This window comes from Haemaphysalis longicornis, unplaced genomic scaffold (assembly GCF_048455015.1).
Source record: "Haemaphysalis longicornis isolate Haplotype H1 unplaced genomic scaffold, Haemaphysalis longicornis Haplotype H1 scaffold_8, whole genome shotgun sequence".
Taxonomy (NCBI): Eukaryota; Metazoa; Arthropoda; class Arachnida; order Ixodida; family Ixodidae; genus Haemaphysalis; species Haemaphysalis longicornis.
Window position 1 is genome coordinate 37,944,774 of NW_027526445.1, and position 17,495 is coordinate 37,962,268.

Consider the following 17,495-nt stretch of genomic DNA (forward strand, 5'->3'; position numbering starts at 1 on the left):
GCGGCGAGCCGCCGCTTGCCATTGGGGATGTAAACAAACGTTTCGTTACCGACTACGTCAGGCGACTGCAGCCGTGATTAACTATCCGGTTTTGCGATGATCGGCTCCTCGCCGCCTATCGCTTCGCGAACTGGCGCGGCGCGCTAATAGTCGCCCGTTGGAATGAGTACGCGCACATTGCACCTAATTGGTTTCGGCTCGCTTGCTCACAGAGATACATTAACACAACGGCTTTATAACCGCCCGCGAGCGTCCGATGCTGAGCTGGCTGATGCGTCATAAGGAACTGAGCACTTTTCTTTTCTTTCATGCTGGCCGTGGGCTGAGAGCTCTGCCGCTCAAGAGGCGGACCGGCCCATGGAGGAAGAAAAATGGAAGAAAATTCCCCCGCATTTCCCCGAGGGGGAGAATGTGAAAGTGCGAATGCACGGTTGTCGGCCCGCTTGCGGCGCTTGCGCTCGGCCCCCGCAGCCCACCGCCTCGCCGCCTTCTCTTCCATCTCTTCCATCGGGTTTGTAGTATCACGTGTACACCACGCAGTTATCAAGCCGCTATAACGCCGCTGAGTCGCCAACGCACGCCGCTGACGACGTAGTTTGAATGCGTTAAAGATATAAGGCGCGTCACTAACTCTGATATCAGCGTCGCGTCCGTGGCTTGGTCGGTAGAGCGTCGCGCTGCGGCCGCAAAGTCCTCGGATCGAAACCTGGCGCCGGATGCTGTTTCTTTTTTAAATATAGAGGAGCACTGCGGACGCCGACGCCGCCGCCGCCGCCGCCGGCGGTGGATGGTTTGGGGTCGCTTATAAAGTGCATTCGCACTTAAAAAACTTTTCTTTCCTCCACGGACCGGCCGGACGGCACGGGAGCGTACGCTTGCAGCGCCGTCGGACGGCACTGCAAGGCCCCGCTAAAGAGCCGTCGGACGCATAGCGGCACTCTAGATACTGCGTTTTTCGCATACTCTTCTGCGAAAGCCTCCTATATATATAACAGGTCGCCTGTCCAGTTGCGCAAAAAACCTGCAAAGACCTTGCACTCTCTTTTGGACGCATGGTGGCGCTACTAAACTACTACGACTAAAATGAGATTAGAAAACTGGTGGACGAAAAGAAGAGAGGGGAATGTTGCCTAGGGCAGCTAACACCTGTTACAGAAAAAAATAAGTATTTCGTGCTTAATAGGGTTTTTGTGCCTGCCCTTAGAGCAGCGCTAGTAGTAAACGATGAAAGTAAAACATAGGGTGAGCTGGTGCGTCATGAGCCCGCTATTAACGGCATCATCATCATCATGAACAGCGGGGGGGGGGTAGTACGCTCTTTGCGGGGGAGGATGCGTGGTGGCCATGGAAAAAAGAAAAGGTGATGGTGGCCCTACTAAACTCATTTTGAAGAGCGGGGAAGGGAAAAGGGGGGAGAGAGCAGTAGGAGTCTAAAACTGGGGTGAGGGGGAGGCAATTAAGTTACCTAGAATTGGGGCAAGTAAATGGAATAAAACAAGCCATTCGGTTGCTGCCAACCAACACCCAGTAAGGAATTTTTAATAAAGACGATAGTCTTTCTTGGGCTACTTAAACGGAGAAATTTTGGTCTGTCTGTATGCTGTACTGTCTGTCTGTCTGTCACTCGATTCAGCCACCCGGCCGGACTGGACGGGAAAGGACTTGGCCCTTGGCCAAAGTGAAACAAGGCCTGCGCAATAGTCTTATATAGTCACAGCTAAATCTACCCATCTAAGTCCGGTGTAATGTTCATACTTGTCAACATTGTTGAAGAAGAACAAGATCTTCATTACGCAAATACAAGACAACAAATTAATACAGAAGTGATATTTGCAGTGTTCCAATTTATAAAAAATCGCCCGTCACTGTTTCAACGTTACGGTATTTCTCGACAAATACGTGTATATTTGCTGTTTCCACAACGAAGATGGTGCTGCTGGCACGGATACTGTGCAGACGTTACAAACTCTAAGCGCAGAAAACGCGGTACACGTATGCACGGGCATGTTCATATCCCCAGTCTCTTTCAGGCCACGTCGGAACTATACGCCTCGAGCGCGGCCTGTAGGGGCGCCACTGAAATCCCCCTAGCGGCCCGTTTCGAAAGCAGGCGCGGGAGTCCGCGTCCCGCTCCCCAGTGCCGCCGCTGCTTTTGCGGCACTTCACGACTGAGATTTACCGTTTGTGGGCGTTTTAAATCCATGTTTGTGTGGAGCAGTCACTCTGTTCGCCAATGGGGTGTGTTTAAGAGAGTGTAAATGTTTCCGACGCGATCGTAGTGTGGTATTTTCGGTCTGTATAAGCGCCAGGTGTGTGTCACAGGCCAGCGTCGCGGAACCGGCGTATGATGGAGCCGATTGTAGTTACACTGACCTGAATTTACTAGCCATGTCTCCGTAACCACCGGTTCCTCAGATGTTCATGCTACGGCTATACACTACGATTTAAATCGGTTTTGTGCGCTTACATAATCAGCGGAGCACTCATACCTGACAGCACACCAGTTACGTTTGCCAATATTATACCTCAGATATTGATCACCACCATTTACAAGCCATGGTCTGTGTTAATTTCGGGAATATTCAACAAAAGTAGGATGGACAATGCATAGGGGATCAACACACGACAGAGTCGTCTTGTTGTGAGGTCCCAGTAAACGCAAAACGTCCTGAGGACGTCCTCAAATGGTCTAAACGTCCTGGATCCTTTACTGGGCGTCCAGGGGACATCCACAGGGTTAGATATTGTAAATGATCCCTCAATGGTCCATCCTAGAGCTTATTTTGGACCACAATGGATCCGTTGTATTACTTCTTTTGGATCACAATCCGTATGGACGTCTGACGCTGCCGTTACCATGGAGGAAAGGCTATTACACTCGTATCCCTAGCAAAAATTCTGATAGAAACTTGTATTAGTCTTATACATTTTTGTATTGGGTGTATATATAAGACGCTTATTAGTCTTATACAAACTTTTATCAGTTTAAATCTCCGTAAATCTCTAACCAAATTATTATGCAAAATAGGTCAACATTTTTTTTCTCACTTTCGCTCCTAAAAAATGCGCTGCTATCAGACATGAAGAGAGCTGATGGGAGCTAAGAGCGCTAAAAGTGCTGCGCCTGTGAGGCCGCAAAAAGAGCAAGAATCTAACCCGAAAAGACTGCAACGAAGTCAAGCCAAGCCATGCCATGGTCTTCGTTGGGTAGCCAATATGGCGACAAACATCAAAGTGCGGTTGGCGTGTGTGAACGTTCAGGAAGAAGACGGCTAGAAGCAAACAGCTTGTAGCATTATTTCACATCGGACGCGTGTGCATCGCGTCATCGAGAAGTGTTGGAGATGTGTCTAACGCTCGCATAACTTTGGCAAGTATGGACCAGGCCGCCGCGCAACCCATCTTGGACCCGTCACCTCGCCGCTTCGAACATCTTTGCTCCTTCTGCTATGCTGTGTAACGAACGCCTGACATGGAAGAAAGCGTGCGCATCACGTCATCGAGAGGTGTTGGAGATGAGTAACGCCCGCCTAACATTTACACATACAATCCGGGCCGCCGCCCGACCATGGAGGAAAGAATGCGCCCGACCCATCTTTCACCCATCACCTCGCCGCTGCGGACATTTTTGTTTATTCTCAAGGGAATGCCTCACGACGAAGAGATTCCATTCTAATCGCGTGTTGCGGAAGGGTGAATGCCGTTTTGAAGTTGCATCACAATGGGAATGGTGTTCAATCGGTCATTAATGCGCTCGATGTGTGCCTATGACTGGACCGTGCAGGTTTGACTTGAGCTTTTTTGATTGCATGCTGCAGCTATTTTGTGGATTCGCATTGCAATTTATTCGTTTGTTCTTAATCAGGTTATGAAATTATGCATCGTTAAATTATTCAGCCAGATTTCTGTCAGCCAGAGGAATTTGCCTGTGTACAGGGGGGGACTAAAAGAAATACGAACGGAGCACACAGCCTCCGACGCATGCCACACCGTCTGGCTGCGCTGTCAGTAAACGGCGTGCATGCGTAATTCTTTCAGAGTGTTTGAGAGTGTGGCCTACTGTTAGTGGAAATCCTTGATAAAGAAGGGACGCCGGCCATTTATTTTGGGGCGTCTTCTTATGCTCTGTCGCCACACATATTGTTATGTACTACATTCGGGAGCCAAGCTCGCAGCAGGCTGATTGCAGCTAGCATGATGCCCTTGAACGATCACCCTACTCAGTGGCGACGCAGCGTGAAAAGACGCCTCTCAATAAACGATCGGGGTCGCGTCTTGATCAAGCATTTCCCATAAATATAGGCCACACTCTCAAATGCTCTCAAAGAAATGCGCATGCGCGCAGTTTACTGACTTTGCAGCCAGACGGTGCAGCATGCGTCGGAAGCTGTGTGCTCCGCTGTTCGCATTTCTTTTAATCGCCCCTGTACCCTGATAATAAAACGTGTTGCCATGTTTCATTGCTTTGTTTGAACTTGCCACTGGTTCTGATAGAACTAGTACACTCTGGTAGACCTACCAGACTGATAGATCTAATAGACGAATACAGACTGATGGACCTAATAGACTAATACAGACTGATAGGTCTATTAGCGGCAATAAGTAAGTACGTGTATTAGAATTTGTATCAGAATTTCGCCAATAAAAGAAAAACAGTTAAAAAGTTTATCAGAAGTTCTTTTTTTTTTTTTCAAAACTAGCTAAGTCCACTTTGGGTGGAATCGAGAAAAACGTCGTTTTTTGCTCCCAAAATAACGGTGGCAACTGCTGAAATATTTTTTTGCTATGGTGTAGAAGCAAGGAAAGGATGAAGTTGAACAGTGCAGGGACGGGACTAAGGGCAGAGGCGACAAACACGGGCGCCTCTGTTCTTAGTCCCGTCCCTGCGCTGTTCAACTTCATGCAATGAACCAACTAGCCCAGTTACAAACCTTCCTAAAGGAAAGGATCTTATTTGAGCACTGAAATAGAAATGTGGCTGCATTACTTCCCTAAATGGTAAGTACTTGTAAAGTTCGGATCTGGCACACATTGATGTGACATGCAGGATTTGACCCATTTTGGATGAAAAGTTGTTAATTGCACAGGTCTTTGCGAGTGAATAACGGCTGGAAACATATCACTTAAGGGCTTTTTAAAGTAACCTGCACAAAAGTAGTAATATGACTCATTTTTCAGCGGCAATGCCTTGCTGCTCTGGAACTGAGGTCACTGGGTGTCGAGAGCACGATTGATGCGGACAGAAGTGTCTTCTTGGCAACATCCGCACTCTTCCTGTTCAAACAGCTGCCTTTTCTTTATCTTGGAATATCCTCAAAAAGTCGGAAAAGTACTTCAACTCTTCATGCAGCTGCCATGATTCTCCTAAGCTAGAGAAGTCCCGTGATACCTTTCACCTTCAGGGGGGCTTACGTTGTGCTCGTACAAGCCACGCCTCTCTGGGGCACCTGAAAGATTCTTCCCTTTGCCTGAAACTGAAACAAAATTTGACACCAAGAATTGGTAATGTGGTTCTGCTCGCACTTCCAGGGTTTGTCTGTTGGGGTTCAGCTAGCCTATATACTCCGCTTTAGTTTTCTTGGGTTACCCATGCCGTCTTTTCGGATGCAGTGTTTTTGCCTTCCCACCAGGCACGGCTTCCCCAGGTTCTACTGTAATCATTTAGGACGTGCCCGATTTCTGTAGTGAGGCCTGTTGCATTAGCTTGTGAAAAAAAAGACCGAGAAAAAAGAACATTAGTTTGTATCCTGGAAGTGTACGAAAATTGTCCAGCGGCATCATTTTGACGACGTTCTGAGGATGTACGCTGGACGGACAAACGGACCCCGATTGGACTGGCTGAGGATAAGATATGGACAACCTGAGGATGCTGAAATGTCCAGAGCCGGACATCCTGAGGATTTACCCAGGTTTGTTTTGCGTTATCTGGGGTGAGCGCCCGCAAACATTCATCTGCTACATATACCCTCTGCGAGCAGCGCGGAGACGGGCTTACAATATAATCCGCGTCCACGACTAAATGCTTCTTCGAAATATCATAATATGGCACAGGGAGCCTGCAGAATAAACCAGCAACTGAAATCAGAGGGCCTTATCACATACCACACTCTTCCAACGACACATTTCATTGCTTGTTGAACAGCCTACCCTGTATACTTCCAAAAATGCGTCCGTCGTACGATGAGCTCTTCGTTGAAGTAGAAAAATAAAAGGAAAGTGAACGCGAGATTTATGTGTGGGATTACTAAAACGTTCATTGCCTGATTCCGCTCCGCATTTCTACACGGCGTCCCCCCCCCCCCCCACCCCCCACCGATTTTTCGCGAAATAGCAGTGCGTTTCTCGTATAGTTGGTCCAGTGAAACCGTCTTTAGCATGCCAGAAGCTGCACTGTTTTTTTTTTCATTTCCGTTAGAGCTATTATGTTTCTAAATTTCGCATTGGCACAGCATTTATTTTTCTGTGGTTTCATTTCCTTGGTTCTTGCTATATGGGGTGTGTGGGCACATATTTAACGACGCACAGGCTTGGAATATACTTTACATTTTCGCATGGTTTATATTCTTATAAAAGGCATAAGTTATTGTCCGGGATTGAGTAATCACATCCCCGAAACATATTTTTTGCGGCGTATATATGCGAAACGAAGCCGCATTCGTTGTCCACGCTGCGAAATGAAGCCAACCTCTCATTGTGCCAGTATCAGGTCTAAACGGGGCGACAGTAGAATTCATTTGTGCCTGATGTTTTGGAGGTGACAGGGGTGATACGTTGCTGCCGTCGCCGACGCCCGGAAGAGCGGCGACGAAGCGCGCAGAACAGCGTCCCCGGGTAGCTCTTGCAGGCGATCGCGTACTCTACGAAGACGCAGCTGCTTTTTAAGTGCCTATAGTCATCACCATAACAAGTTCTTTTAGGGCGCGGAGAGGCGAAAAGAAGCGAAATAGAACCAAAACACCGCACGAGCCCCTATCAGTCAAGCAGCGCAAATCCCGTCAACGCCGCTGAGAAGCGGCGGCAGGCGGCGCAGCGATCGTGAAGCTCGAGGCGTATACGCCTCGAGCTTCGCGATCGATGCGCCGCCTGCCGCCGCTTCTCCGCGGCGTTGACGGGATGTGCGCTGCTTGGCTGATAGGGGCTCGTGCAGTGTTTTGGTTCTGTTTCGGTTCTTTTCGCCTTTCCACGCCCTAAAAAAAACTTATGGTGACGTCTATAAGCAAAGAGTACGTTTAGGTCACTTAAAAAGCAGCTGCGTCTTCGTAGAGCACGCGATCGCCTGCAAGAGCTACCCGAGGACGCGGTTCAGCGCGCATCGTTGCCGCTCTTCTGGTCGTCGGCGAAGGTAGCAGCATATCACCCCTGTAGCTTCCAAATAAGTAAGGCACAAATGGATTCTACTGTCGCCTCTTTTAGACCTGATACTGGCACAGTGAGAGGGTGGCTTCATTTTGCAGCGTGGACAACGAATGCGGCTTCGTTTCAAATATATACGTTGCAGAAAAAAATTTTTCGGGGGTGTGATTAGCCAGTCCCGAACAATATGCCATTTATAAGAATATGAACCATGCAAAAATATTAAGTATATTCCAAGCCTGTACCGTTAAATATGTGCCCACACACGCCTTATAGCAAGAATTAAGGCAATCTAATATGAAACTACACAAAAATACATGCTGTGCAAGTGCTTAAGAAACATAATAGCTCTAACGGAAATGAAAAAAAAAATACGGTGCAGCAACATGCTAACGACGTTCGTAAGCCAGGTAGGGCTCACCAGACCAACAATACGCGAAATGCACTGATATTTCGCGAGACATAGGGGGGGGGGGGGTAAGGAGAGGGGGACGCTGTGTACAAATGCGGGCCGGAATCAAGCTATGAACGTTTTAGTAATCACGCACACAAATCTCGCGTTCACTGTCGTTTTGTTTTTCAACTTCAACGAACAGCTGATCGTTCGGCAGACGCATTTTCGGAAGTATACAGGGTAGGCAGTTCACAAGCGATGAAGGGTGTCGTTGGAAGTGTGTGGTACGTGATAAGGCCCTCTGATTTCAGTTTCTCCTTTATTCTGCAGGCTCCTTGTGCCATGTGACGATATTTCGAAGAAGCGTTTAGTTGCGGACGCCGATTATATTCTAAGTCCGTCTGCGCGCTGCTCGCAGAGGATATATGTAGCAGATGAATGTTTGCTGGCGCTCACCTCACGACAAGACGACTACACTTTGTCTTGTGCTGATCCACGAGTATAATTCTGCATTATCCGTCGTACTTACGTTGAATATTTCCGAAATAATGTTAAATAAAGAGAACGAAGTGCGCCACGAGCGCAGCCAGCGGGAGCTCGCTCCACGAGCGCGGCTCTCGCGGCTCTCGCGGCAGTCGGTCGTAGCCATCTTGGATAGCCGGACGTCTGGTCTCCTTGTTCCCAAGCGCCCCCTGAAGACGCCGCCGCTGACGTTGAATTGTCGTCCATGTGGCGCCTGGAAGCAATCGGCATTCAGGGATTATCGGAAAACTAAGGATTCAATGACCCCGCCATCCTCCAGTTCCAGCATGGAGTTCGCAAAGCAAGCGACCGCTATGAAGTGCCCCTTCTAATTCGAGAGCCAGGGCTCGATGTCTCCGATAACAATTATCGGCTTGCAGAGCAGAGACTCTGTATGCAGCTCAAACGCTTCCGCGGTCAGCCAGATTTACTACGGCAATATGACAAGACCATCCGCGCATACTTTGATGAGGGCCATGCGGAACGAGTGACCTGCGACAAAGAGGATGGGAAACCGAACACCTACTGTTAACGGAAGAACGAGAGAAGCGAGACCTGGGCCATGGCTGCCCTTAGCGGGGACCATCACTTTACTCGCACGGGCGCTTTCATGATGATTATGATGAATGGCGCATACCCAGAGGGAGATTTAACATCCTCCCGCGCCCGAGGTGATCGATGGGTGAACAATATATTCGCAGTCCTAACATTTTGGTTTTTCTGTCCATAAGGTAAGTCCTGAAAGAGCTGTCGGGATATGCTGTCGTCTTGTGTCTCCAGCGGTGCATGCGCCGTCGTGCAGCTTTGAGCACAGCCTGGCGTCGCCAAAGCGAAGTGGACGTCAACAATACCCTGTACCCAGCCTTTTGAATAGCTTGAAATTCCACAGACTTGTAGCCATTTCCCGAAAGGTGTTGTCGCGGAACTTAGTGCCTTGGTGGTGCGGCGGCTCGTGCGAAGACAGCCGAGCCATGTTCTTAGAAAAGTCTTGTAACTTCTTCGGATGAATCTTTCGGTAGTTTTGTCTGTTGACGAGCTCTGTTTGGTGCTCGTTTTCGGCTCACTGTATGGTTCTCGTTGTTCTCGATGAGTCCTCTGGATCTCCTCGCAGTTCAGAGAAGTAAACACAAGCGGGACAGATTTTCTATCTCCACGAATACGGAAGCGCTTATATCTGTGTTCGGGTGAAACCTCCCGGAGTACTGAGATTGGTGGTAGTGGGCCTTTCCAAAGGTCCGGTAACAATTCACTCTTTATGAAGTCTGGTGGAAAGACGTACTCGAACTCAAAATCAAACCGCGGCGGTTCTATCCTTTTGTTCACGTCCTTAAATTGAAGTGTTTCGTCGTCTACTTGAACGGGATCCACTAAGTCGTCGTTATCTGCGGCCCGCGTGGCCTCGCGTTCGTCACGTTTAGCTTTCTCCGGGACACTCGAAGCTAACTCCGTGCTGGCTCCCACCTGCATGTTTTTGAGCTGAGGATCATCTTTGGCATGGTGGAACCTTGAATCGTGCATTGCAACGATGGCTTGTTCCTGCACGAGGACTTGCGGGACGTTGTCAGAAAAATTGTTCTCGATCGCCTGATCTTGTTCGGTTTGAGCTAGGCAGCCGGTTTGAGGTAGACAGCCCTTCTCAGCGTTGTACGGAACCGGTTCTTGCAAAGCCGTCATAGAGCAGTTGTACTCCGACGGACCTGCCGGCGACACGCTATCTCCAATCGATGTTCTGTACGTCGTCATGTGCACAACACGGTGTGCACTCTCCCTTCGTTTTCCCGGGGTGACAGACGTGGACGACCCCGTATCTGGCAGCTCCATCGGCTCCATCTCGGACAAGTCACTGCGCTCGCGCCGAGCGCCGTTGAGCCCAGATATCAATGGGCGAGGGCAAATTGGCGTGCCTGATGTGCCGTTGGTAGTGGCTGTCACGCCGGGCGCCTTGCGAGAGTTCAAAGCAGAGCGCAGATGGTTGATGGTATGATCTATGGTTTCTCGGAAAGCCAATGCGTCAAAGTTATATCGCTCAACCGTATCATCGTCCAGAAGCTCTACAATTTTCACTTCAACTTCATAAAGTGCGCTGTCCTTACTTTCCAGAAGGTCAATGGCCTCTTGAAGGTCGTGAGGAGTCGCTGAGACAGCTTCAAGAAGATAGTTTGCTGCCTTGAGCAGTCTAGTACTTGCGTCGCGAAGGATACGATGATGCCGGCGCAGCTTATCGATCGCACGCATTCGGTCGGTCGTTACTACGTGGTTAGGGCCAGCCATGCTGACCTCCGGCTGAGGGCGGGGCTAAGCAGCGTAGTAGCAGTCAAAGGAGTGGGGTTTGACGAACCTCAAGCCGGAGGGGACGTCGGTGGTCTCCTTCGCCGCACGTGTTCATTCTCCCGGGCTTAACGGCACCAGAAATGTTAACGGAAGAACGAGAGAAGCGAGACCTGGGCCATGGCTGCCCTTAGCGGGGACCATCACTTTACTCGCAGGGGCGCTTTCATGATGATTATGATGAATGGCGCATACCCAGCGGGAGATTTAACACCTACTATATGTCACACCATGGTGTCGTGCGTCGTGATGCTGTGACAACCAAGCTTCGAGTTGTTTTCGACGCGTCGTCCGATGTTCCCTGCCATCCATCCTTGAACAGCGTGCTACTGAAAGGCCCAAAGTTAGACGCAAACTTACTGAAGTTGCTGGTTGAGTTCCGGTGCCATCACGTCGTTCTCGTGGCAGACATAAAGAAAGCGTACCTGCAGACGGTTATTCGCGAGGAAGATCGGGACGCTTTAAGGTTCCTCTGGGTGGAGCACCTTCCGAATGAAGAAGACCCTCTTCCTCAGATAGTCCACTGGCGCATGCCAAGAGTGCCATTCGGAGCCACGTCTAGCCCATTCCTACTCGCCGCAACACTTCGTCACCACCTAAAGGAATGTAAAGAGCAGTTCCCAGACACGGTCGCCAAGCTGGTCGACGCGTTTTACGTGGACGACCTTGTCGTCGGGGTCGACAACGCCGAGCAAGCCAAGTGTATCTACGCCGAGTCGAGGTCCATTTTGGCGGGTGCTGGTATGGAACTGAGGAAATGGGCCTCCAACCTTTCGTCCCTGCGAAGCCAATTCCTTGAAGACAACGTGGCCTTCGAAACGGAAGGAGGGGACCCTTGTAACATGAAGGTGCTCGGTATGCAGTGGGACCGCTCAGACGACAGTGTCGTGCTAAGTGCGGACAATGTCGCCACCTTTGTATCCACAAAGCCAGTGACAAAGAGGACAATGCTCCAGTCGTTCGCGCGGCTCTACGACCCTCTAGGATTTCCGGCCCCTTTCACCGTTCGAGCGAAGATCTTTTTCCAAGACTTATGGAAACTGCAGCATCCGTGGGATTAACCACTGCCGACGGCTCAACTCAATGCGTGGAACAGCTGGTGCGGCGAGCTCAGCGACCTAAGACGCATTTGCTTGCCACGGCATTCCTTCACGATGAAGTACACGGAACACGACACTCGAGAGCTCCACGTGTTCGCTGACGCAAGCCTGAGAGCTTATGGTACTGCAGTCTACGTCCGGTCGTTATCATGGGAAACCGGAAGATGGGAAGTGAACCTGCTGCTCAGCAAAGGCCGCATTGCACCGATCAAAACCACCTCTCTCCCACGCCTTGAGCTCCTCGCCTGTTTGATAGCTGCCCGACTTTTTGATTTCCTGAAACGGCTACCGTGCCTGTCAGAAGTTCGGTCTTTATTCTGGACTGATTCAAAAATCGCCCTGCATTGGATTGCGGGGGAACCGAGCCGATGGCCGCCATTCGTGAGAAATCGCGTGTCCGAGATACAACGTCTGACACAAGGCCAAGGGACGTGGGCTCATTGTCGCAGCAAGGATAACCCAGCCGATTTGATTACTCGAGGCCTTGCCGCATCCGCTGTCGCAGCCACAGAAATGTGGTGGCATGGCCCACATTGGCTCGCACGGCAATCTCAGGATAGACCAACGGACAGAGAAAGAGTTGCGGACGTCGGTGAGCCGCCATTTCTACAGACAGCTTCATGCGCGCTAGTAACAACGCCAGCTGAGCCGTTGCTGAGTATCAAGTCGTACAGTCGGTACTCCAGGCTTCTTCGGGCAACTGCCTGGATACATCGCTTCTTCGAAAATACGCGAAAGTTAACGCATTCAGCACAAGGACCACTGACGAGCGATGAAGTTCTCAAGGCGGAACGCTACTGGCTCCGGTTCGTACAGAAAGAAGCTTTTCCGGAGGATATGCGAGCGTTGTCACGTGGTCAGCGTGCCGGAATTGCAACTCGCCTCATTTTACCACGGCCGTTTTTGGACGACGATGGAATCCTGCGCGTCGGCGGACGCCTACAGCAGTTAGGATCCTCGGTTGACACCGGTCACCTCATCATCCTGCCGGGCCGTCACGACTTTTCCCGGCTACTAATCATCGCAACCCACCAGCGCCTGTTGCACGCGGGTGTTGACAGCACTCTCACAGAACTGAGAGACCGATTTTGGATTATCAAGTGTCGTCAAGTGGTGAAGACAGTGCTGCACGTATGCTTGCTTTGTCGTCGACACAAGCTCACACCAGAAACAGCTCCAATTGCGCCTCTACCCCGAGATCGTATCACCGAATCCAATCCGTTCGACGTTGTCTTCGGTGGACCGCTGTTCTGTCGCATGAAAAATCCTGCGAAAACAAAGGCCTACGTCGCCGTTTTCTCCTGTGGTGACACGAGCCGTCCACCTTGAGCTTACATCTCAGATGACGTCATCGAGCTTCTTGTCTGCTTTCAGGCGGTTTATCGCTAGACGCGGCATTCCATCGACAATTTACTCGGATAACGCCTTAGCCTTCCACCACTGCGCATGCTCTCTCCGTTCGGCTCCGGAATACCCCGTCTATGATTTTTGCAGCGGCCGCAACATCTCCTGGAAATTTAACGTCGAAAGAGCTCCGTGGTGGGGTGGTTGGTGGGAACGCTTAATCCGGCTCACCAAGGAGACATTACGGCGAATCCTCGGCCGCAGTTGCCTGACTGCTGAAGAGCTGCAGACGACGCTTTGCGAAGTCGAGGCAGTAATTAACAGCCGGCCCCTTACGTATTTCTCGGCAGACGCGGCTGAGCCATACCCGCTGACCCCAGCGCACTTCTGGCTGGGAAGAAGCAACACGTGCCTGCCTCAGCAACTCGGCCTTCCAGAACCGCTGTCCACGGGCAGCGAGCTACGCAGACGAGCTCGGCACCGTCAAATCGTAACGGAGCGTCTTTGGCGATGATGGGAACGAGAGTACCTCTTGTTGCTCCGATCCGCTCACGAGGCATCAGCGCAGCTTCCCTCCAGGCTCGAAGTGGGGGACGTAGTGCTCGTACAGGACAATTCGCCACCGGCCTTCTGGCAACTTGGGCGCATTCTTCAACTATTTCCCGGACGCGACGGAGTTGTGCGCTCGTGTTCCCTACGCCTGTCATCGGGACGGGAAATACGCCGTCCAGTGCAGCGGCTGTGCTTTTTTGAAGCAAACCCCTGATCAAGTTGGGGCCGCGGGAGTGTGTTAAATAAAGAGAACGAAGTGGGCCACGAGCGCAGCCAGCGGGAGCTCGCTCCACCAGCGCGGCTCACGCGGCTCTCGCGGCAGTCGGTCGTAGCCATCTTGGATAGCCGGACGTCTGGTCTCCTCGTTCCCTTTCGCTACAATTAACACACACTGGCTTGTAAATGGTGGTGATCAATATGTGAGGTATATTATTGGCAAAAGGGCAAAAGTAACTCGCGTGCTGTCAGGTATGAGTGTTCCGCTGCATATGTAAGCGCACGAAACTGATTTACATCGTATGTATACCCGTGGCATGAACATCTGAAGAACCGGTGGTTACGGAGACACTGCTTGTAAATTCAGGGCAGTGTAACTTCAGTCAGGTCCATGCATACGCCGGTTCCGCGACGCTGGCCTGTGACACACACCTGGCGTTTATACAGACCGAATATAGCACACTAAGATCGCTTCAGAAACATTTACACTCTCGTAAAGACACCCCATTTGCGAATGGAGTGACTGCTCCACATAAACATGGATTTCCAACACCCGCAAACGCTAAATCTCAGTCGTGAACATGCTGCAAAAGCAGCGGCAACAGTGGGGAGCAGGACGGAGACTCCCGCGCCTGCTTTCGAAACGGGCCGCTAGGGGGATTTCAGTGGCGCCCCTACAGGCCGCGCTCGAGGCGTATATCTGGAGGTCAGAGTTTTATCTTGTACGCAGCCCCGGTGCCCTCCCCCACGCAGTCTCACAAGCCAGCATTGTGTGGGGTGAGATAAACACCTACATTGCTTCAAGCCAGAAAGCAACTGCTTATACCTACCGAAAGCTGTGCGGGTATTAAAATGGCCCGAAGGCACATTTTGTAACATGAATTGTCCTAACATGGATACATAAAGTGCAATTGTTGAGATGCGAATTTTATAATACCAGTCACCGCAGCAGGGTGTCCTACTGAATGAGAATGCGACCAGACTTTGCACGCCTCCAACACATAAGGGAACTAAAATTTTTTTTGTCACTGTATCTTGGCCGCTTACCTTGGTGGTGTGTACAAGTGGACATATATGTGCCAAATGGCGGCATATGCATGCGTTGTTCTAAATTAGCTGCCACTGGCAGTCACTTTCGTTTGCCCTCCTTTTTATTTGTATTGTAGGTAATTTCTACCTAATTAAAGAGCACGAACAAGCGCAAAATACAAAAAAAAATCCCGTGACAAAGAAGAGCGCACACACAAGTACGAAACACAAAAATAATCGTGTGACACAATATTGGAAATAAAATCAACCACGAAATTGACCGCTTTTGATACCCTTATCAGAGTACCAAGTGGGAGGAACAATTTCTGTAGTTTAAGTATTGCTTTAAAATTTAACACTGGGTGTTTTTACTCTAGCCTGTGACAAGTAGATTTTAGCAAAAATCAGCCGCTTTTCTGGTGTAGACTCAACATAATCATGATTCATTAGTATAATAAATCCACTGCATAAGGATGGCGTCTCCTATTCTCTATGGAATAGCTGTTATCGTGCGCTGCGAGAGTCATTTGTTTAGCACTGCATTTTTTGGTGCCTCCCTCAATCGAGTTAGGTGCCTTCCCCTTAATTTAGTCTAGTCTCGCAGTAGCCACTCTGTAACCCTGATGGCCAACAGGTTGTCTTATTGCGCAATACAAGGTCATCCGAAGTACATTTGTTGTTTTATGTTGGCTATCATATCTCCCACTTGGGTTTATTCCCGATGGTCAAGCTTGTTTCCTGCCTCTGAGCGTTAAAGATATCATTGTCCATTAAATAGCCGGTTGGGATGACCTACGTTTTTAAGTCCAGTTGTTCAGTGAAACGAAAAGTATCTGCTCCATGTGTAGTCACTGGTAGCATGGATTATTTTTATATTATTCTTCTGAGTGAAAGAGATAGCTTACTTTTCATGATTTGGTGGCGCTTTCCAGGCTCCGCAACGAACGCCCATTTTGTGCCAGATTGTTCGCTCGTGGTTTGAATAAGCAATGAGAATGTAGGTGCTAAAACAGGCAACAACGCATTAGGCACTGCGTATTCCCCTCTACATTTACAGGGTAAAGTTATCTAAGATGAAATAGGTGGTGTAGGCATACTTATTTAAGAATTTTCAATTATTACGCATTTCACGCCCTCTGCTAAGGTTTTTTTAGTGTTGTTTCTCGAGTATTTTGCCGAGTTTTCGGACTTGCTGATCAAGAAAATGTCGTGTTGAGCAGCCAGCATACCCCTTACAGAAATGCTGTGAACAGTTTTGGAGTCTTGGTGTCATTCTGTCGTAGCCTCTTTCTTGTATGTTGGGAAACATTATCCGGGCAATGGATCTCTTATGTATGCCACCCAAGAGTCTCACGTAGAGCTGCTTTTTTCTAGATGCTTTCAACACTGTTATTGTGCCTCATTTGTCGATATCTTTTAGCAGGGGAGCTGTTAACGGGCTTGTGGTGCCAGCTGATAATGCCCGTCACGCCAGGAGATGGTACCCCGAATGGTGCAAAAAATGCAGCCACCGCATTGATCCCCGTGCAGTTCGCGATCTGCACCCTTGTGCGTACCATGCAGTCTACGTCCAGATTTATATATATATACAACAGTACACTACCAGAGTTCCGTCGGTGAGCTTCGCGTACGTACATACCGCGAGGCGTGGCGTTGTGAGAGATCTTCGCCTGTGCGGGACGTGGCCGCCAGTGGGCCGAAGTCTGCAGATACCGCTGCCGTTCCCAAACAAAATGTTTGGGAACGGCCCATGATCATCACGGGCCGTCGTGCACCGGCCGTGCGTGCCTACAACCACCACCGGCAGCCTACTTCGGAGCCTTACCTGGGCCCAAATGTAGTCCCAGAACGACACAAAGGCCGTCCGGTGCGCGATCTGGGGTTGTGCGCAGGCGCACGGTGCGCTACACCCCCATGTATACCCACGAATAAACAAATGCACCTCTGTGGGTCATTTAGAATACGAGCACACCGCGACGAGGGGCCTTTGTAGCCACCCCTGCCTCGGCCGCAGGTGACCGGCAGCGTCCTCAATTCAGCTCTACTCTCTATCAGAAATATTAGGCTGGTACCACTCTCTAATTAAAAAAAAAACAAAATTCCAAGTAAATGGGAGAAATACGCTAGCGCATTTCTCTATTATTTCATTGGTGACATGGGTGTTGTGTCTCAGAAAGTGTCCTTTTTAAAACCCAGCCTGTTCTTGGCGTTGTTGAGAATCTATAATCCCTTTATATTTTTTGATCCACACACGGCACCAACTATCGCTAAGCGAATATAGCACTTGAGGGCCTACTTTCAGTATGAACATGCGGAAACGTTCATCCTAAAATCTTAAATTTTGCAATGAGTTAGTAGTGCCACATGTGCATGATGGCAGTACGTTCAGATGCTTGACAGTCAAAGAATAAATCTATTAGGATACTAGCCCCTTGACATGAATGAGAAAGTCAGTCTAGCAAGTAGCCACGGTAATAGTCGTTAGGACAACGTAGGTCTGATGAGGACAGGCCGGGGGAGTGCAAAGCCATGTCTTACATACTCTTCATAAACGCTCCTCTAGAAGGGCCTGAGACACGTTTACTACTAACCAATTCTGTAAACTAAAATTTACCTTACTTACCAACAACAGTAAAGAGAGTGTGTTGGGTATTGCG